Source organism: Pseudochaenichthys georgianus, chromosome 11 (genome assembly GCF_902827115.2).
Source record: "Pseudochaenichthys georgianus chromosome 11, fPseGeo1.2, whole genome shotgun sequence".
Classification (NCBI taxonomy): domain Eukaryota; kingdom Metazoa; phylum Chordata; class Actinopteri; order Perciformes; family Channichthyidae; genus Pseudochaenichthys; species Pseudochaenichthys georgianus.
This window is the reverse complement of record NC_047513.1, coordinates 29,671,982-29,694,706: the sequence shown is the minus strand read 5'-3', so window position 1 is coordinate 29,694,706 and position 22,725 is coordinate 29,671,982. Positions and strand designations below refer to the sequence as shown.

The 22,725-nt window shown below is 41.2% G+C and overlaps 1 long non-coding RNA gene across 1 annotated transcript in view; it reads left to right on the top strand.

Annotated features, from left to right (window-relative positions):
- Positions 1-19,399, top strand: part of LOC117455371 (uncharacterized) — a 94,406-nt gene extending 75,007 nt beyond the window's left edge. Inside the window, exon 4 of the long non-coding RNA XR_004553087.2 lies at positions 18,973-19,399. This is a non-coding gene — a long non-coding RNA (uncharacterized lncRNA). The remainder of the gene's footprint in view (positions 1-18,972) is intronic.
- Positions 19,400-22,725: the final 3,326 nt, after the last annotated feature.

Sequence of the window (22,725 nt, the reverse complement as noted above, 5' to 3'; positions counted from 1 at the left end):
ACAGTGTGGCGCGTCTCCTTCTGTTCAATGATTTTCATAAAGCCGTCACAGCAAGTTAAAAGTCCAGAGGTTAACACGTTGCAAGACAAACCAGCAGGACACGAGTCGCCAGGATGTTTCTCTCGGGTCGACGAGGGGGTCAAAAACTCTCCGATGTCTTTTCCCAAAGTTCAAGATGCGAGAGAGATTCATCGAAAATACAGAATAGCTGTTGGATTGGAAACTGTGCCAGAAGGAAATGGGGCAACGGAATAAAATAGTGCCAAGATATAATAACATGCACAAATGAAATGGTGCAGGAATGGACTGGACTGCAAGTCAGCATTCACACATTCAATTAATACAATTAAATTGGCTTAGAGGAAATAAAGCAATTACAAGAATATAATATACTCGTGGAAAAAGAAAAACAAGTATACAATTAAATGTAATCAGTATGTAGAGAGACTCTTTTTAAAGTATTATAGAATATTATTATCCTATCAACAACAAATACTCGTCAATGTTATAATTGTATTGTTGTAGTTTTTCATTGTTCGGCCAATTGTAGTTACTTTTAAAAATACCGGGTAGATTAGAAGTACAATAAAGAATCATGTGTTTTTCTATTGACAAAGTCACTACAGTAACTACAATAAATTAAGTGGAGTAAAAAGTATGGTATATGCCTCAAAATGTAGTGGAGCAGAAGTAGTTTAAAATGAAAATACTCAAGTACAAGTGTCAAAACAGAGTGTGTTGTTGCCTTCCACAACTGCACACGAGTAATGAGCAGCAGTGATTCCTGCAGCATGACACGTTTATTTTTCGCAGCCTGATGATCTTTAGGAGTGGATGCTTACTGTATGCAGGGAGCAGCTCCGGCTCAGATTACAACGAGAACTCCTCTGTGGTTTACTCAGTCTGACATGGAGCCACACCCGAGCTAAAGTGGTGCCAAAATGCGTTTAGTTTAGATTAGAGAGGGTGGGGAGTACGTTTTTTTTTTTAACCTTATAATACTAAGCAAGGCCTTTGTCTTCCTGGCTCCCCGTCCAACTCCTGAGAAGAAACATTCAAAGACGCCCTGCTGTGCTTTTCTGGGTTTCCCTTTCCTGTAGTCTGTCCTATAGGTTGTTGTGCATGTAAATGGTCTGATTGGACTCCTTTGTTTACTTCAGCAACGTAGTGACATCACTATGGAACACTCACGCTCCTATTGGCTAGCGCTCCAACACATTGTACGTGATTGACAAAGACTCTGGTTTCAGACAGAGGGTGAAAAGAGGTGCTGCAGCACAGGCAGTATGAGAAAAATAAAGAGCTTTTTGAACATTAAAGCATGAAGACATGTAGAGACACTACATACTGATATACACCTGAACATCAGCAGGAGAGGACTCTTTAAAGTAGAGACACTACATACTGATATACACCTGAACATCAGCAGGAGAGGACTCTTTAAAGTAGAGACACTACATTCTGATATACACCTGAACATCAGCAGGAGAGGACTCTTTAAAGTAGAGACACTACATACTGATATACACCTGAACATCAGCAGGAGAGGACTCTTTAAAGTAGAGACACTACATACTGATATACACCTGAACACCAGCAGGAGAGGACTCTTTAAAGTAGAGACACTACATACTGATATACACCTGAACATCAGCAGGAGAGGACTCTTTAAAGTAGAGACACTACATACTGATATACACCTGAACATCAGCAGGAGAGGACTCTTTATAGTAGAGACACTACATACTGATATACACCTGAACATCAGCAGGAGAGGACTCTTTAAAGTAGAGACACTACATACTGATATACACCTGAATATCAGCAGGAGAGGACTCTTTAAAGTAGAGACACTACATACTGATATACACCTGAACATCAGCAGGAGAGGACTCTTTAAAGTAGAGGCACTACATACTGATATACACCTGAACATCAGCAGGAGATGTCTCTTTAAAGTAGAGACACTACATACTGATATACACCTGAACATCAGCAGGAGAGGACTCTTTAAAGTAGAGACACTACATACTGATATACACCTGAACATCAGCAGGAGAGGACTCTTTAAAGTAGAGACACTACATACTGATATACACCTGAACATCAGCAGGAGAGGACTCTTTAAAGTAGAGACACTACATACTGATATACACCTGGACATCAGCAGGAGAGGACTCTTTAAAGTAGAGACACTACATACTGATATACACCTGAACATCAGCAGGAGAGGACTCTTTAAAGTAGAGACACTACATACTGATACACACCTGAACATCAGCAGGAGAGGACTCTTTAAAGTAGAGACACTACATACTGATATACACCTGAACATCAGCAGGAGAGGACTCTTTAAAGTAGAGACGCTACATACTGATATACACCTGAACATCAGCAGGAGAGGACTCTTTAAAGTAGAGACACTACATACTGATATACACCTGAACATCAGCAGGAGAGGACTCTTTAAAGTAGAGGCACTACATACTGATATACACCTGAACATCAGCAGGAGATGACTCTTTAAAGTAGAGACACTACATACTGATATACACCTGAACATCAGCAGGAGAGGACTCTTTAAAGTAGAGACACTACATACTGATATACACCTGAACATCAGCAGGAGAGGACTCTTTAAAGTAGAGACACTACATACTGATATACACCTGAACATCAGCAGGAGAGGACTCTTTAAAGTAGAGACACTACATACTGATATACACCTGGACATCAGCAGGAGAGGACTCTTTAAAGTAGAGACACTACATACTGATATACACCTGAACATCAGCAGGAGAGGACTCTTTAAAGTAGAGACACTACATACTGATACACACCTGAACATCAGCAGGAGAGGACTCTTTAAAGTAGAGACACTACATACTGATATACACCTGAACATCAGCAGGAGAGGACTCTTTAAAGTAGAGACACTACATACTGATATACACCTGAACATCAGCAGGAGAGGACTCTTTAAAGTAGAGACACTACATACTGATACACACCTGAACATCAGCAGGAGAGGACTCTTTAAAGTAGAGACACTACATACTGATATACACCTGAACATCAGCAGGAGAGGACTCTTTAAAGTAGAGACACTACATACTGATACACACCTGAACATCAGCAGGAGAGGACTCTTTAAAGTAGAGACACTACATACTGATATACACCTGAACATCAGCAGGAGAGGACTCTTTAAAGTAGAGACACTACATACTGATATACACCTGAACATCAGCAGGAGAGGACTCTTTAAAGTAGAGACACTACATACTGATACACACCTGAACATCAGCAGGAGAGGACTCTTTAAAGTAGAGACACTACATACTGATAAACACCTGAACATCAGCAGGAGAGGACTCTTTAAAGTAGAGACACTACATACTGATACACACCTGAACATCAGCAGGAGAGGACTCTTTAAAGTTGAGACACTACATACTGATAAACACCTGAACATGAGTAGAATACGCCCTTTTTAATGCTTTTAATGTTTTGTTGTCTTAATGTGAAATGTGCTTTCTGAGTACACTTGCCTTGGACTTTCGTTGTTTGGACAGACGGTCGATATCAAAGAAGTGTTTCTCAAAGTCAAAGCCGTAAATCGTCGTCTCTGAACCTGCATATCTTTTTCCTTGTCATCTTTAAATCTTAATCAGATAACCCTCCATCTCTTCCACATATCTCTGCTTGCATCTGGTTTTTTTACGCTCCACCTCCCCCAGTTCTTGTCCTCTTTCTTAACTTAACACACCTCTCCTCCCGTTACACATCTCACTCTATCTACCAACACCACCTACACACAAGAAGAAGAATACGAAGACACTAGCAGCTGCCCATTAGCCACCTGAAAGCACTTCTGCTCAACAGAAACCCACAAGGTGACAGTTTGTTGGAAGGAAATGTCTCTTTCTCCATCCACTCCTTCCTGCAGACGGGTTCAGACAATGAGTGGAAGTGATTAAACTCTTGTCCACAGCCACTTTCCAACTGTATGATGGATTTACACACACACACTTCACTCTGCCGACTTAATCTAAAAACGGTGTAGCGTAAAGCTGAGGCTTTCCGTGCTCCCTGGCGCATTAAGGAACAACGTAAAGCCGAGAAATGAGGTCACATCCCACTTTCTCTACTTTCTCCTCCACACACACATTTCTCTCATGCCAAACATTTGTGAGCTCAACGGGAAAGACATTTGAAGAATCTGCTTCCAAACTCGAACGTGGCACCATGTCAGGGTCAGGAAAAAGGAATGAAAGGAATTGAAAGAGGACGGCTGTAATCTTGTAGCTGAACTAAATGAGCAGATCATGTTGTTGCATCCAGAAGCAACGCTAATGCATTTAAAGCCAACCTGATTATACTCTACTGTATCCTGACTCTGTAAGCTTCAGCCTACTTGCTTTAGAACATATAACATGCAGACGTCACTTAGTTACATAATAATAAAAGTGGCTTTGGTCAAATATTTTCTGTATTCCTTAAAGAGGCCCTTAATGCTTTTTGAGAAAATCCCTCTGGAGGAAAAACAGGGATTTTAGCCTTTGCCGACCATTTACATGCACTCAAACCTCTATAACACACTACAGGAGAGGAACAACATATATACAGTATATAATAGGGCCCGTTTAACTCGTGCTAATATGCATAATAGAGTGCCGCAGTGACGCGTCCTAAAACCCGGAAGTAAACTCCTTCCTGTTCCTTCAATGCAATTTCTCCATAGGGTTTTTGGAAACTAGCTGGAAATCAGGTCTGTGGTTGAAACACATTTAAGAGACGGATCACGTTTTGTTCAGCCGGATAATCTCCACATGTCGACCCTACTTTTATGATTTTCTAATCATAAATCTAGTCGCCAGAAGCAAAATGCTAACGTTATGCTATAAACGAACTACAGCAGGGTCGCGTCTTCAACGTCACGCCGACTTCAGATCCATATTCAAAAATACAGATTCTAAATTGTTCGAGTTGAAGCGTTTGTTGTAACAGTTTAGTGAGAGTGTTTACGTGTTCGGCGTAATGACGACAACTTCTGTAGTCCTATTCAGCCACTTGTTAACAACCATCGTTTTTCAGACACGTCAACTCTTCAGAAATCACTGCGGATGGATTTAATGTCGCTGAACAAAACGTGATCCGTCTCTTCAATGCGTCTCAACCACAGACCTTATTTCAGATACTTTCCAAACTCCTATGGAGAGATCCCATTGGCTCTGAGACGAGGGAACCGGAAGTGGTGAAATGCTAACTCACTTCTGGGTTTTAGGACGCGTCACTGTGGCCCTCGATACAATGCCACAGTTATGGAGTGATGCTCAGAGATGTCCAGAATCCAATCTGTAAAAATATACAATGCAAAAAAATTGAAACCCGGCTTTATCCAACGTTAATAATCAGTTTCTACCAGTTGACATGTCTGTACTGTCTCCTCCTATAATCATGTTATTCACCATATTGCAGTGTTGGAAATTAACTGAGTACATTTACTCAAGTATTGTAAGTCGCTTTTTAACATATTTATACTTTATCCCTCTACATTTCAGAGTCAAATATTTTACTTTTTACAGCATAACATTTATTTAAAGAGTCCCTTTTTTGCAAATGTAATAAGAATCCAATATTTAATTATTATTTAATGTTGATATCTACCAGTTGGCATGTCTGTCCTGTCTCCTCCTATAATCATGTTATTTAGCATATTAAATATTGGCACAAATGATCATCTGCTAACACAAAGGGCCATATTGCTGGAGCCCTAAATAACACAGTATGTCACCCTGTTCTCTGCATGTCCATGGAGTAATGCTACACTCACTATAGCACGTGTGCTCCCTGGCCATGAATCATTAACCATCTGCTGGTGGGGAGGAACAAGAGGAAGGGGGGAGGATGACAGAGAGAGAGGGAGAGTAGAACAAAGTCTGCTTTTTTATGGCTCCTATAAGACCCTAAACAAAGGATCTGTTTAGTTAGCCTGGAGCATGATGGGAAGATTGGGATGAGAGGGGGGGGGGAGGCGCTGGTTAAGACAGAACAGAGAAGCTCAGTAATCACTCGTTAGGAAACGCTGCTCATGACACTGATAATTGTCTTTTATTGTCTTTACTGTAACTGGTGTTTTATCGCGAAGCAAGAAACACAATTGGTGGTTTAAAATAATACACACTGATATATATCAACAAGTATTACATGGGTTACTGGGATATTTTGTACAGTATGTGCAGAGTTGGAAATTAAATGGTTGGAGTACATTTACTCAAGTATTGTAAGTCGTTTTTAAACATATGTGTACTCTTTATCCCTCTACGACTCTACATTTCAGATTCAAATATTGTACTTTTTACTGCTTAACATTTATTTAAAGAGGCCCTTTTTGCCTTTCTGTGGTTTCCTCTTTCCTGTGGTGTCTTATATAGGTTTTAGTGCACGTTAATGGTCTGCAAAGGCTAAAATCCCTGTGTTCCCTTCAGAAGGAGTTGCTCTCCACACACTCCGCCCCGCCTGAAAACCTCCATTGGACTCCTTTGTTTACTTACGGAATATATCACTTGCGCTCCTATTGGCTAAGCGCTCCAACACATTGTACGTGATCATCTCCAAGCAGTTGGCCACATGTGATGCTTACTGGCAGGTAAGCCTTTAAAAACAGCATTCCTGAGGCACCAAACACAGTGTTTGAAGCACAATGACATGTACACCTCGTGGGGCTGGTGGGGAAACAAATAACGCTAGAATGCTAACCAATAGCATGCTAGTAAGTTAAGAAAACGTATCTCCAAATAGCTCTCCGTTCATTCCATTAAAAGTGCCTCAATAGAGCCTGAAAAGCCTCCATTGCACCCCATTCACTTCAGGAACATAATGACATCACTACGTACCACTCGCTCTTCTATTGGCTTGTGCTCAATCACATTGTACGTGATAGGCTAAGGGGCGGGACATCTCTAAGCTGGTTGACCAATCACAACAGAGCCAGCCAGCTAACCAATCAGAGCAGACTAGGCTCTGGTTTCAGACAGAGGGTGAAAAGAGGTGCTGCAGCACAGGCAGTATGAGAAAAATAATGAGCGTTTTACAACATTAAAGGGGACCTATCATGCAAAATGCACCTGTACGTCTTTTATACATGAATATGTGTCCCCGGTGTGTCAGGGAACTCACCAAGTGTCAGAAAACACAACCCTCTCTCTTTTCCTCCATACCCAAATCTCTAAAAACGGGGCTTTAACTGATCTTCTTCTTCTTTCGTGTAACGTCAGAGGTCCAACTCGGTGTCGTGTAGCCATGCCCGCATCTCTGGTCCTAAGTCGAAGAGGCTGGCTTCCGAGGGTGGTCTATATAAAGGGCAGGTGGTAATTATATGTTCGGCAGTCTGTTTAACTGATCTGATACCGACTGATACAGATTTGAAAATAGTTTGACGTCAGTGACGAGGAGCTCCGCCTATATGGCCAACTCTCCACCAATCAGGGGAATGAGAGGTTGCCGTGGCATGGTAACAGCATGGTAACAGCATGGTAACAGCATGGTAACAGCATGGTAACATGACGCTCGTAACTCGGCCCCCTCCTTTGCAGGGGGGCGTGGTCAGCTGCAGCGCATGCACAGACAGGGTGGAGGAGAGCAAAATAGAGCGAAATGAGGCATGGCTAAAATGCATGATCTGTTTGGTATTTTGAAAAAGAAAACAATAATAATAATAATTCCTTACATTTATTATAGCGCTTTATCAATGACTCAAAGCGCTTTACATATACACACATTACACATATATCATACATGCAATGGTCAGATACTGTGGACAATACCCACAGGAGCAAGTTCAGGTGAAGTGTCTTGCCCAAGGACACACGTATAAATATACCTTATATAGGTATGGCCCTACAATATATCATTCAAATATAGCATGATAGGTCTCCTTTAAAGCAAGGAGACATGTCACAGAGACACTACACTGATATACACCTGAACATCAGCAGAATATGGCCTATGTAATTACTTTTAGGTTAACTCTTAGTGTACGGTGCCCAAGCTAACAGGGTTCCTACCTGCTTCAAAACAGTCACCTCTGACCCGTACCTAAAAAGTCTCCAGTGTCTAAACTATTCCCGCCCTTTGGCACTGACCTCCATTCTGATGAAGAGCTCTAAAGAAACAGGTTTTTCAGGATATGAAAACAACAAGCTAGCCTGGACCCTCACCTGTTTCATACAGAGCCAATCGATCAACAGATCTCCACTCAGTCCTTGCACACCTGGAAAACACATTTTACACAAGTTTGTAGAGTTTAGCTTTTCACAATCTCCTCGATATAACTGACCAACCTAGCATTACGGAAACTCTTTACTGAACCCTATCGTTAAGTCTCCTTCCAACCTGCACTATTGCCCCTTTCACACCAAGGCTTTTCCCGTTCTAGCTCCGTGCTAGAGCTTTTCTGGTTCGGAACCGGTTCTTCGGTTCAGCTCCTGTTCTGTTCACACCGCTCAGAGCCCGACTGGTGCTGCGTCATGACGTAACCGTTTGCGTGCCTGCTTCATAAAGCCAAACCGCGCGGAACCCCCTCACATCAACAACAACAACAACAACAATGGCCGATTGTATTGAAGCGCTACTCGTTTTGATTTTGCTCTGTCGAAACAAAATGGAAGAAATGGGACGGCTTTACTACCAACTTTACAGTCGTTACATGCTACATTCAAAAGTTCTTACACAGTTAAACAGTGGGCCAAAATAAAAAAAATGGGTGCTAGTCGAGGGCCGGACTGGTTCAATGTTTATTGCAAAAGTTATTGAAATGAACTTATTGCACATATTAAACCTGGAACGAACAAAGCTTACATTATTACCTATAAAAACAACATTACACAGGGTTAGGCTTTTTGTTGTTGTTAGAGGTTGATCCCGCCCCTGCCCCTGCCCCTGCCCCTGCCCCTGCCCCTGCCCCTGCCCCTGCCCCTGCCCCTGCCCCTGCTGAATGTCTCTGATTGTGAAGCCAGAGCACTAAAGGACTCTCACGATGCTAAACGCACTGCAGGTTTAACAAGAAGGTGAAAACACGAGTCTTTGAGTGTTGACTCAGCCGGAGGGAGATGAATGACAGCCGTGACAAATGCTATAATTCACAAGTACTATAATATTCTTTTTATCGTGACATTCTCCTCCAGCATACGAGCCGGTGGAAAACACCTTTCAGCGCTGCCAAACATCACTGACATGTTCCCTTTAAACAAATGCACGGCAGTAAGAATATGTTATTGATTTCTTAATGGGTCCTCATGACAGCTATTACAGTGTAAAATGAGAAAGCAGCAGTCGCACCATGAATCAGTAATGTGTGTTTAGCATTTACGCACCTCTATGACAGTATCATCACAAACTGAGAGCAAGGAGCAAATGGTTGCAGCACTGCTGTTGATAGTAGAACAGGTGCGTATGTGATTGTTATGTATGATTATCGTCTCTAGCAGAGTCTGAGACATTTGGTTTTGAGTGTGTAAGAGCTGCAGGAAAGCTAAGGTTTTTCCATTTCCTTATTAATCTAAAGCCTACATTTAAACTGTGGAGGATTTTGACATGCAACTCATTGGTGACATTAGAAGAAAGAGAGACCGAAGAGACAGTTTTCATGTTAGCTTTGTCCCGCCAGAATTGGTGTTAAAATGACAAAAAAACGGTCGTGTTTTTTTGTTATTGCTGCGTCATCATCTCTACAGCACATCCTATTTTTTGGAATACACTTTGTCGTGCCATTACCCGTCAGGCACTAAACACATGTTCAAGCTTCCCTTCTCATATGCAGGGGAAGAAATGGCACCTTTAAGTTATTGCATCTTGATGTGGGATTGTGTTGTCGGAAATATAAATATAAATTAGAATCACTTTTAAGTTTATTTCTTATTTTTATATTATTCAGTTAACTCAAGAATGCCAGACTATGGACATCAACGTATTGTGATTATTTGTAGTATCTTCAAACAATCATCACTTTCCCTCACAATAAACTCACATATACCTCTAAAGGTTTTTTAGAAGCTGATGCAAATGTGTGTTTTCACAGCGCAACACTCACCAAAAGCCCTCTTGGTGGGCCTGCTTCGTGCACCACAATGACTCATTGTGCATAAGATAATGCTCACAAAGTGCATGTGTGTGGCAGCAAACAGCAGTGTGTAGCAGTAATGGCAGGGGGGGTAAGAACCAAGCATAGCTGCAAGCTGTCACTCTCTCTCCGACTTAAAGAGGCAGTGCGCTAACTCTGCATACAACACACACCCCGTTACACACCAGCTATTATACCCTAACAGCCAGTCTGGAGGAAATGAAGCACGCACACACACACACACACATCGCATCTTCAAGTGTTCTCTTTTGTTAAGGAGGGCAACAAAAGACATGGGGACAATGAAGGGGAGGAGATGGCTGCCTCTGAGGGAGGCAATGAATGAAAGAAGTAGAGATGGAGGCAGAAAAGGGAGAACAGAGGTGGTGTTGTTGTGATGGAAAGGTGAAGGAAGGCAGGGAAAAGGAGGACTGGATGAGCTTTTGTTGATAGGTATGGCATTTAACCACATGTGAGTGGATGGTGGTGTAGGGCAGTGTTTTTCCACCTGTTTGGAGCCTTGGTACATCTTTTACATTAAAGAAATCCCCTAGCAACCATACAACCAAAGCAGTTACTAAGTGACTCGTTCTAGCCTAATACAGCTTATATATAATGATAGTTTAATGACAAGTCTCTCTATTTGGCTATCAGTTAAGCTCCTAAGTAGCTAGCTTTGAGAGCTTTAACCAGTTTCTCAGTTTGTTTACGCAGGCGAACAAATTGCCCATGTTCTTGTTTTGAAGTGACAGGTGTTTCGTGACAGGATGTTTAAGCTTGCTTTGGAACATGCCACTTTTGGATATTTATTTGAACCGATTAAGTGGTATTGGACAATTTCCCGCGGCACACCTGACCATCTCTCACGGCACAGTGGTTGAACATCTCTGAAGGGAATAGGAGAATAAGATGTGCTCTGGGTCCTTTGCACGCAGGCAGGAGAAGGTTCTTCTGTAACCTTGTTCTTTTATCTAGGAATGAAGGCATTTGCATAAACAGCATTCGGAAGAAAAAAAAGAAAGCCAGGGACACGATGCCGGCCAGAATAGCCTCATTTTGTGGATTTATCGCAGCCCAAGGTCATTAACGTGTCCTTGTTCTGACCAAACCCTGTGATTTGTCCTTCACTTCTAACTCCCAGCCTCTCTGCTTGGAGCGCCTCAACATTCACGTCACACACTTACACCTTCTACCATTTGTTTTTCAAAGGGTTTATTGTCATATGCACAAAGCTACAGTGGAGAAATGGCAATGAAATTCTTCTGACCTGAGCTCCTCCAACAATGCATATAATAAAATACAAAATACTGCAAGAAGTCTATTTTCATGTCAATAGAATATGGGATATGTACAAGAACAGAATATGAAATTAAATAATGTTGAATAAGACAAAATGAAATACGGTGATAACTATTTATATTTGATTTGATTTATTTCGAATGTATAAAACAAACAAACTTAAGCAGTGTCAAATTGATATACAAAAATATTATTATGTATAAACAAATACATAATTACACATCTGGAAAGGGGTGGGAAGAAGTTTATACTTATTTAATCCCACCCATTCTCCCAAAAACTAAATTATTAACATATATTTAATATATATTATTTAATTTGTTATAATTTTTTCTTTAAGGAATACATTTGTCATTGAAAAACAAACAATCAAACAAAACAACAAATAAATAAACAGATAAATAAACAAACAAATAAACCAACAACTACATAACAGAGGTAAATTATATTCAAGAAAAGATCAAATAACAAACCAAATAAATAAATAAACTGCAAAAATAAATTAGTATATTGCAAGATGACAACAGGAATGTTTATCGGACCATGCACCATTTTACCATGCACACACACACCCGTGCACGCCCATACATAGGTCTATACATGCATACATCCGCATACAGCTCCCCGCCCACACACCCTCCAGATCTGAGCAGAGGAGGCTGTGTTTTCCCGATACCTCGTCGAGACCCAGTGGCAGGAAAGTGGCCGAATGCATGTGCGAGGATGGGGGTGGGATTAGAGCTATTTAAAACCGTCTGTCTCTCCAGGCTAAAGCACCAGATACATCCCCCCCCCCCCCTTCTCCTTCTCGCATTTTTTTCCATCTTTCCACAGAAAGCATCCCATGCACCACTGTGGCTCAGTGAAGCAGGCATGCAGGCCTCCGTCCCTGGGCTCAATCCACTTATGTAACAGTGTCAGTGGTGGGGAAGGAGCACCATCTGGGCCTGGAGCTACTGTACGCTCTGTCCTCACTGTGTGTGCCTTTCTGAAACAGAGGGAGGAAGGGCATTGTTGCTGATCGCTTGGTTGCAAGTCCCTTTTTTTATTGACATGAATCCCTCATTTGTGGTGATTTTTAAATATTAGTACAAGACCGTTGAGTGAATAAACCTTTGGGTTCCACTGATGTTTTTTCAGAAACTGTGGATGTTAAAAGTCACCTATTATGCAAAATCCACTTCTTCATGTCTCTTCTACATCAACATGTGTCCCCTCTTCTCCACGTCTCTTCTACATCAACATGTGTCCCCTCTTCTTCATGTCTCTTCTACATCAACATGTGTCCCCTCTTCTTCATGTCTCTTCTACATCAACATGTGTCCCCTCTTCTTCATGTCTCTTCTACATCAACATGTGTCCCCTCTGTGGAAAGAGACTCTGAAAGTTTCAGGAACAAAGATTCTCTTTGTTCTATAAAAACCTGTCTGAAAATGAGCTGATCAGATTTTGGCCACTTTATGATGTCATAACGGTGTGTTGTCTTGTGTAACCATTAGCCAATCAGCACCCAAGGTAACCCCCCCCCCCTTATCACCTGAATCTCCTCCTAGAGCACCATTGTGTTCTTGTGTTCTGTTGAACCAAATCTCTCCCAGAGGGGCGTGGGGAGGGGCTCCTTATTTTCATCTAAAGTAACAGACAGAGAATCAGCACTTTGGAAACAGGGCTGAAACAGAGGGGATTATGGGTAATGCTGCAACGATCTGTTTGGTGTTTGGAGCCAATCACTTCAGAGACATGTTTTGTATAGATCAATACTCATATTGCCCGAGGCACAGGCCGAGGAGGTGGAGTTGCAGCAATCTTTGACTCAAGTTTACTTATCAATACTAAACCAAAATTAAATTATACCTCCTTTGAAAGCCTCCTTTTTAGTCTTACGCATCCGACCTGGAAAACTTTGCAGCCAATCTCATTTGTTACAGTGTATCGTGCACCAGGTCCTTATTCAGAATTCTTATCAGAATTCTCTGAGTTTTTATCAACTTTGGTTCTTAAAACAGACAAAGTAATTATCGTAGGTGACTTTAATATTCATGTTGACGATGATAAAAATAGCCTTACTGTTGCATTTAACTCTATTTTAGATTCTGTTGGTTTTCATCAGAGTGTAAATAAACCACTGCTATAATCACACTCTCGACCTTGTTCTGACTTATGGTATTGAAATTGAGCAACTATTAGTCGAACCGCATAATCCTGCTTTATCCCACCATTTCTTAGTAACTTTTGAAGTACTATTACGAGACTACAAAGCATTAGTCAAAAGCTCCTGCAGCAGAAACCTATCTGTTAGTGCTATAGCCACATTTAAGGAAGAGATTCCACCAATGCTTAACTCGGGAGGAAACGTATACAAAATGTACACCACCCCAAATTGATCATGTTGTTGATAGTGCTACAGATGCGCTGCGAATAAAATTAGACTCTGTTGCTCCTTTGAAAAAGAAGAAAATAAAACAACATAGATTAGCTCCATGGCATAATGCCGAAACCCGCAAAATAAAGCAAAAGTCGAGACAACTTGAAAGGATATGGCGTTCCACTAAACTTGAAGAATCTCGTTTAATTTGGCATATTACTCTCAATGAATATAAGAAAGCACTGCGTAAAGCGAGAGCAGCAACAACAAAGCACAACCTCGGTCCAGAGGTTTGAGCCAACTATAGACCTATTTCTAATCTTCCGTTCATCTCAAATATTCTTGAGAAAACGGTCGCAAAACAGCTGTGTGATTACTTAAAAAACAATGCTTTATTTGAAAATGTTCAGTCTGGCTTTAGAACACATCATAGCACAGCGACAGCTCTGGTTAAAGTCACAAATGATATTCTAATAGCCTCAGACAAGGGACTTGTCTCTATTCTTGTTTTGCTCGATCTCAGTGCTGCATTTGATACTATCGACCATGATATCCTATTGCAAAGACGAGAGCACTTAGTTGGCATACAGGGAACTGCTTTAGGCTGGTTTAGGTCCTATCTATCTGAACGCTCTCAGTTTGTACGTGTCAACGATGAATATTCCACGCAAACCAAAGTTAGCCATGGAGTGCCACAGGGCTCAGTGCTCGGACCTTCTTTGTTCACATTATATATGCTTCCGTTAGGCAATATTATAAGAAATCATTCTGTAAACTTTCATTGTTATGCGGATGATACTCAATTATATTTATCAATCAAGCCTGATGAAATTAATCATCTAAATAAAATTCAAGACTGCCTCAAGGACTTAAAAACGTGGATAACCATAAACTTTTTGATGTTAAACACGACCAAAACTGAAGAATCTACGAAACAAATTATCTAAAGATATACTAACTATGGATGGCATTAATTTGGCCTCCAGTGAGACTGTAAGGAATCTTGGTGTTATATTTGATCAGAATTTATCCTTTAACGCCCACATAAAATCAATTTGAAGGACTGCCTACTTCCATCTACGTAACATTGGAAAAATCAGGCATATCTTGCCTCAAAACGATGCAGAGAAACTAGTCCATGCATTTGTTACTTCTAGGCTGGATTATTGTAACTCTTTATTATCAGGGAGTACCAAGAAGTCAGTCAAGTCGCTTCAGCTGATTCAAAATGCTGCGGCTCGTGTACTAACCAGAGTTAGGAAAAGGGACCACATTACTCCTGTTCTGGCTGCCTTACACTGGCTCCCTATAGAACACAGGATAGAATTTAAAAATGTTCTTCTCGCCTACAAAGCCCTTAATGGGCACGCGCCATCTTACCTTAAAGAACTCATTATACCCTATTGTCCTACTAGGGCATTGCGTTCCAAGAATGCAGGGTTGTTGGTTGTTCCTAGAGTCTCTAAAAGTACAATGGGAGCCAGAGCCTTTTCTTATCAAGCTCCACATTTGTGGAATCAGCTTCCAGTTTGTGTTCGGGCGGCAGACACCCTATCCGTTTTTAAGAGTGCGCTTAAGACCTTCCTTTTTGATAAAGCTTATAGTTAGGGCTGATTAGATTCAGCCCCTAGTTTTGCTGATATAGGCTTAGTTTGTCGGGGGACATCTTACTTCTTCCTTCTCTCTGTCTGTACCTGTGTACTCTCATGTTCCCATTAACCCAGCTTCCCCAAATGTCTTTCTTTTTGGTGTCTATATACGCTGGGATCCGGAGTCATGGATGATCCTGTGGTCCTGTGTCCTGGATCGCGAGCCCTGGATCGTGAGTCGTGGCTGTGGTCCTGGATCATCGGTCCTGGATGGATATCCTCGTGGATTCATCTTCCTGGGTCTCGTCATGCTGTTTCCCTGATGGCTTCCACAGGATTGTAGCTGACATCCTCGTGGATTCATCTTCTTATTACAGACACATGCATTTCCTAAACATTCGGTCTATATGCTGTAAAATGTATTATCTCTTCGATTTACGCACGGCATCTATTGAACGTCTATCCGTCCTGGGAGAGGGATCCCTCCTCTGTTGCTCTCCCTGAGGTTTCTCCCTTTTTTTCCCCCTTAAACTGTGGGTTTTCTCTGGAAGTTTTTCCTTGTACGATGTGAGGGTCTAAGGACAGAGGGTCTAAGGACAGAGGGTCTAAGGACAGAGGGTGTCGTTTTTCTCATACTGATATTCTGAACAATCTGTGCTGTTGTATTTGCTGTAAAGTGTCTCTACTGTAGGCTATTTTTATTATATGTACAGCACTTTGGCTCGACCACAAATCGTTTATAAATGTGCTATATAAATAAAACTTGATTTGATTTGATTTGATTTCCTATTATACACACATGCATTCCCAAACATTTGGACTACTACCCCTAAGTAAAGGGCACTGAGAACTTCCACACCAACACTATGTGTAATATACATATCAATATAATTAACATCATTGCAATACACTCGCTGCTATATATATAACTATGTGCAATATTATATTATTATTATTAGTATTTTTAATAATGCTATGATAACGTGCAATTACGTAACTGCCACTACGTTTTATTGTTTGCACTACTAACTACTAAATACTGCTAATAATAATTGCATTGATTGTGTTTCATGTTGTCTGTGGATGTTTAATTGCTCTTTTTGCTGCACTTTTAGTGTACAGTTTTGCTGCTGTGTTTATTGTGTTTATTGTATTTTGTTACTCTGGCACAACAATTTCCTTCGGGATGAATAAAGTCTTATCTTATCTTACCTATGTTGCAAATGTATTATCTTTTCAATTTACATACGGCATCTATTGCACGTCTGTCCGTCCTGGGAGAGGGATCCCTCCTCTGTTGCTCTCCCTGAGGTTTCTCCCATTTTTCCCTTTAAACTGGGTTTTCTTTGGAAGTTTTTCCTTGTACGATGTGAGGGTCTAAGGACAGAGGGTGTCGTATTGTCATACTGATATTCTGTACACACTGTGAAGTCCACTGAGACAAATGTAACATTTGTGATATTGGGCTATATAAATACACATTGATTGATTGATTGATTCATTGATTGATTGTATATACCTGAGACCTATAATATATTGATGAAGAACAGTATAGCAGGGGACCTTTAAAAGTGTTGCAAGTTCCTTTTTTTATGAACATGAATCCATCATTTGTGGTGATTTTTAAATATTGGTATAAAAGGATAAGACCGTTGAGTGAATAAACCTTTGGGTTGTTTTTTCAGAAACTGTGAGTGTTAAACATGTTAACATAGATTTTTCCGTCTGCCTTTGAGTCTGATTATGGGTATTTTATACCCTGCTGTTCACAATAAAAGACCTAGTGGTTTTGCTTGGAAGCCAGGTCACATTTGGGGTGCCTCAGGGCTCCATCCTGGGGTCATATTTCCTTTCCTATTTACTTATTTTTCATGGAAATGCCATCTTAGACACTCCCTCTGGATTTGTTCTCATGCAGATGATACACCACTATATATTGCAATTGATTCTGATAAGAAGTATTATTCTGTGTTTCCTATATTTCCATGTCATCTGGAATGAGACAAATGAGGGTTTCTGATCTGATAGAAGAAGTTACTACAACTAAATGAACTAAATATTCAGTTTTCTGCCCTTAGTCCAAAAAAGAGAATATTCCTACTTCCCAATGTGGCTAATGTAAATCAGTATTCCACTAATAGTTTCCCAGCAGCTGCATCCGTCCTTCCTTCAACCACCTTCTTGAAAAGATTGACATTGTGATGTTATTGTAAGTCTGTTATTTTGGGTCTGAGTCAAACTACAAACCTAGCTTAAACGGTGGGAAACTGCACCATTAATCTCTTGTCTCCCAACAGCTGATGTAAATTGGAAAACCTTTCCCTACTTGAATGGATGGGGGCTAGTTGTGTTTCCTGTTCTGAGCCTGTCACTCCATACTTGTTGATGTTGTGAAGGCAGTGGACTGTGTGCGGCTGGATTCACGCTGGGCTGCAGTGACAACAGGAAACAAATCTTGTCGAAGCCATTGCCAACCTAAAATGGGATTTAAAAAGTATTCCCGCTTAAAACCACACAGGTTGTTTTTTCGGCCCTGGCAGGGGTTAGTTATGGCGCATCTCCACTGCAGGGCCTCGCACGGCATAGTATGGTATAGTTAGGCCTTGGTAGGCCAGGCTCACTTTATGCTGCGTTTCCATTACAGTTTAGGAACTGGGGTAGTAACTATAGCAACGCAGTGTAGGCGCAGCCGTGACGTCATCTTGCAAAACACAAAAGCAACATCAGCCGTTAGCTGTCAGCCCTCAGAACTCACAGCTCCTCATATCTGTTCAGAAACTAGACAAAAGTTAAACAAGCACAAACCACAGACTGCCTGTGTCATGGAGAATACAGTCGCTAGTTTATTTATGTCTGTAGGCCGTTGTTGTGAGTGTGGACGGTCGGAGCATATACGTTAGCTTAGCCGATCTCCATTCAGAAAACACGCACTTTAAAAGGTTTTTCGCCTGCCGTCTGTCTGCAGACTTGTCAAAGCATTAATTCATGGTATTACTAACCGGTATCAGTATGTTGTTACTTCGGCCTTACAATTACAATTAAATCACGGTAAAATATGTTCATTTTGTTGTAGTTGTAGCCCCCTTGCCAGCGATTCTCTCACTAGTTTAGCATACTCAGCCCGGTTGTTGGCCCGGAAAGAACCTCGATTTTGGGTAGTGGAAATGCGCCATTACAGTGCTAGCTTGTATTTATTTGAGGAACAGAGGTTGTTATACCTCTAAGGCTCTATGTTTGACTATACTATAAGAGAAACATGGACATTTTAAACATAGTCATGTACCAATTTATCTATGAATGTTATTGCTTCAATAAGGCAGTCATCCTCGTACTTTCTTCTTCTTGTCTCTGATTTGATTAATTGTTTCTTTGTGTTTATTCTATCCCACCAGCTGTCACATAAGTCATCATATGCTGACTATTAAGGGCTGGGTCAGGGTCTCTTATTTGTTTCCTTCATCCTTTATTCTCCTCCTCCTTTGCACATTTTAAAGACCATCTTACTTCCTTATTGCCTGCTGGAAATGTTCCTTCTCATCTTCAACTCTGTCGACTTTTGTTGCTCCTTCTGACCCAGTTTCTCTGTTTTTTCACAGCTGTTCTTCCTCCGGAGTCTTTGCAGTGCTTTATCTGTAATCCAGTGTTACACCTGGAGTTTTAAACACGTTCAGAAAGCATGGAACAGCAGGAGACGTGTTTATGAGTTCCTATTCAGATAATATACCTCATCACCGTTCAATCAGAGTCATTCTTCTCTGTCTGAATGCATCAGGTTATTGTTGCGTGTAATATCTTGAGCTATTGTCGTGAATGGGAAGTAAAAGTAAATTGTATGCCAAGACAATCTTCTAGGTAACTGCAGTATATATGATTTGCCAGTCAATATATAAGTATTTCTGTACGCTATGTATTGCTAAAACCATACCGTCCCTACTATGCTTTTAAGGGTTTTCCCTTTCCTGTAGTGCGTTACTGTATATACGTTTTTGTTCATGTTCTGCAAAAGTTCCAGATGTTGTTATGGTGTGGATTAAAAGATGTAAAACATTTCCAAACATATTTTGTCTTACTTACCGTCATAGACCTATTTAAATTCTTGCTTATTGAAAAGCTAAGCATTTTTGTAGCTGTCTAATAATAATCAGATAATAAATTTACCCATCATGCACTGGGGTCACGGCATGATTCGTGTCTGTTCAGGCGTTAACTTCCACAGGTCGAGCTGGTCATCTTTTCTCCAATTCACACAATCTGACTCCTGTTATCTCACGCCTCAGCGACTAAATGGCACACGGTTGATCTGCTGCAGGTTACAGAGAAACGGATTCAGTTCAGATGTGACCTGCTGCATTTCATCAGAGCGAAGAAGGGCCAGTGGAGAGGAGTGTGTAAGTGGTGTGTGCGTGTGTGTGTGTGTGTGTGTGCGCGTGTGTGTGCGCGTGTGTGTAGCCCTGCAGTTCCCTGATTGGCTGTAATGACCCCCCCTCACACTTTCAGCCCGGCCGTGGGCAGGCAGTCTGTCGCTGACATCTGCTTCCAGGACCCAGGATTATATCTCGGGTTTTTATAGAGATCCTGAGTGTTGACCTGTGGATTTTATTATATGCAGAGGGGTATAATGAGTGATTGAGACAGTGAGAGGAACATTCAGCAGGCACATAATGTGGTTTTAAAGAGGCCCTTTTGTGCGTTTTGGGATTTTAATTTCCCTGTAGAGTTTTATAGGTTTCTGTGCATGTAAATGGTCTGCAAAGGCTAAAGTCACAAAGTTCAGGAACATGGTGACATCACTCTGGGACACTTGCGCTTCTATTGGGTAGCGCTCCAACACATTGTACGTCATAGGCTAATGAGCGGGACATCTCTAAGCGGTTGATCAATCACAACAGAGCCGGCCAGCTAACCAATCAGAGCAGACTGGGCTCTGGTTTCAGACAGAGGGTGAAAAGAGGTGCTGCAGCACAGGCTGTATGAGAAAAATAAAGAGCTTTTTGAACATTAAAGAACGTAGACATGTAGAGACACTACATACTGATATACACCTGAACATCAGAGGACTCTTTAAAGTAGAGACACTACATACTGATATACACCTGAACATCAGCAGGAGAGAACTCTTTAAAGTAGAGACATACATACTGATATACACCTGAACATCAGCAGGAGAGGACTCTTTAAAGTAGAGACACTACATACTGATATACACCTGAACATGAGCAGGAGAGGACTCTTTAAAGTAGAGACACTACATACTGATATACACCTGAACATCAGCAGGAGAGGACTCTTTAAAGTAGAGACACTACATACTGATATACACCTGCACATCAGCAGGAGAGGACTCTTTAAAGTAGAGACACTACATCCTGATATACACCTGAACATCAGCAGGAGAGGACTCTTTAAAGTAGAGACACTACATACTGATATACACCTGAACATCAGCAGGAGGACTCTTTAAAGTAGAGACACTACATACTGATATACACCTGAACATGAGCAGGAGATGACTCTTTAAAGTAGAGACACTACATACTGATATACAGCTGAACATCAGCAGGAGAGGACTCTTTAAAGTAGAGACACTACATACTGATATACACCTGCACATCAGCAGGAGAGGACTCTTTAAAGTAGAGACACTACATCCTGATATACACCTGAACATCAGCAGGAGAGGACTCTTTAAAGTAGAGACACTACATACTGATATACACCTGAACATCAGCAGGAGGACTCTTTAAAGTAGAGACATTACATACTGATATACACCTGCACATCAGCAGGAGAGGACTCTTTAAAGTAGAGACACTACATACTGATATACACCTGAGCATCAGCAGGAGAGGACTCTTTAAAGTAGAGACACTACATACTGATATACACCTGAGCATCAGCAGGAGAGGACTCTTTAAAGTAGAGACACTACATACTGATATACACCTGAACATCAGCAGGAGAGGACTCTTTAAAGTAGAGACACTACATACTGATATACACCTGCACATCAGCAGGAGAGGACTCTTTAAAGTAGAGACACTACATCCTGATATACACCTGAACATCAGCAGGAGAGGACTCTTTAAAGTAGAGACACTACATACTGATATACACCTGAACATCAGCAGGAGGACTCTTTAAAGTAGAGACACTACATACTGATATACACCTGCACATCAGCAGGAGAGGACTCTTTAAAGTAGAGACACTACATACTGATATACACCTGAGCATCAGCAGGAGAGGACTCTTTAAAGTAGAGACACTACATACTGATATACACCTGAGCATCAGCAGGAGAGGACTCTTTAAAGTAGAGACACTACATACTGATATACACCTGAACATCAGCAGGAGAGGACTCTTTAAAGTAGAGACACTACATACTAGGGGTGTAACGGTACACGTGTGTACCGAAGTGTACCGAACGAATATAACGTTAAACGTAAAAAATTGAGAACGTGAACAACTTCTTGGAAGTAATCTCAGGTGCTGCGTCGCAGCATTCAGAGTAATTTGCTCCCATTGTGTTCAACGCGTCATAGAGCAAACAAGTCATTTCATTGGACGAGCTGGTCAGAGGGATGCGTTCAAATGTAGTCAGTGATTTGAGGAACTGTCGAAATGGCGAACGCAGATAAAGTTGAGCTCGAAAATCCTCCAGCATCATTGAAGTCTCCGGTTTGGGAACATTTTGGTTTCGCAGTTACGTACAAGGATGACGGACAAAGACAGGTGGACCGAACCAAAGCTGTTTGTCGGCATTGGTTACGCGGCTGGCAATACATCAAGCTTGCACACTCATTTGAAAAGGCATCACCCGAACGTGAATATCACCGGTACCAAAAGACTGAAGTGCAAACCCAACTCCCGCTAGCATTTAAGCCTCCACCACTCGCAGAGAGTTCAGACCGAGCCAAAGCTATTACAAACGGCAAATATCCTTATGTTGCCATGTTAGCAAAGCGCTACCTGGCTGTATCTGCTACCTCTGTCCCTAGAGAGGGTGTTCTCCACAGCAGGAGACATTGCTAGTGCCAGCAGATCTGCCCTTTCGGCAGCCATGTGGACAAGTTCATCTTTCTTTAACCAACATGAAGATACAATGACAAGCAAGTCCTGATGTCAAACTGGCTGCTTAGGTATAGATTATTTCAGTTCATCGAAAAGCTGCACCTTAATGTTTATTTTATTATATTTTATATTTATTTGAGTGAATATTCACAGTTTAATAATAATTAAAAACCCAAAACTAATAGTTTATGTTTTGTGAGTAGGCCTACTAGTACAGTAAAGTTCAAATACAGATTATGTCAATTAATCGAAATGCTGCACCTTAATGTTTATTT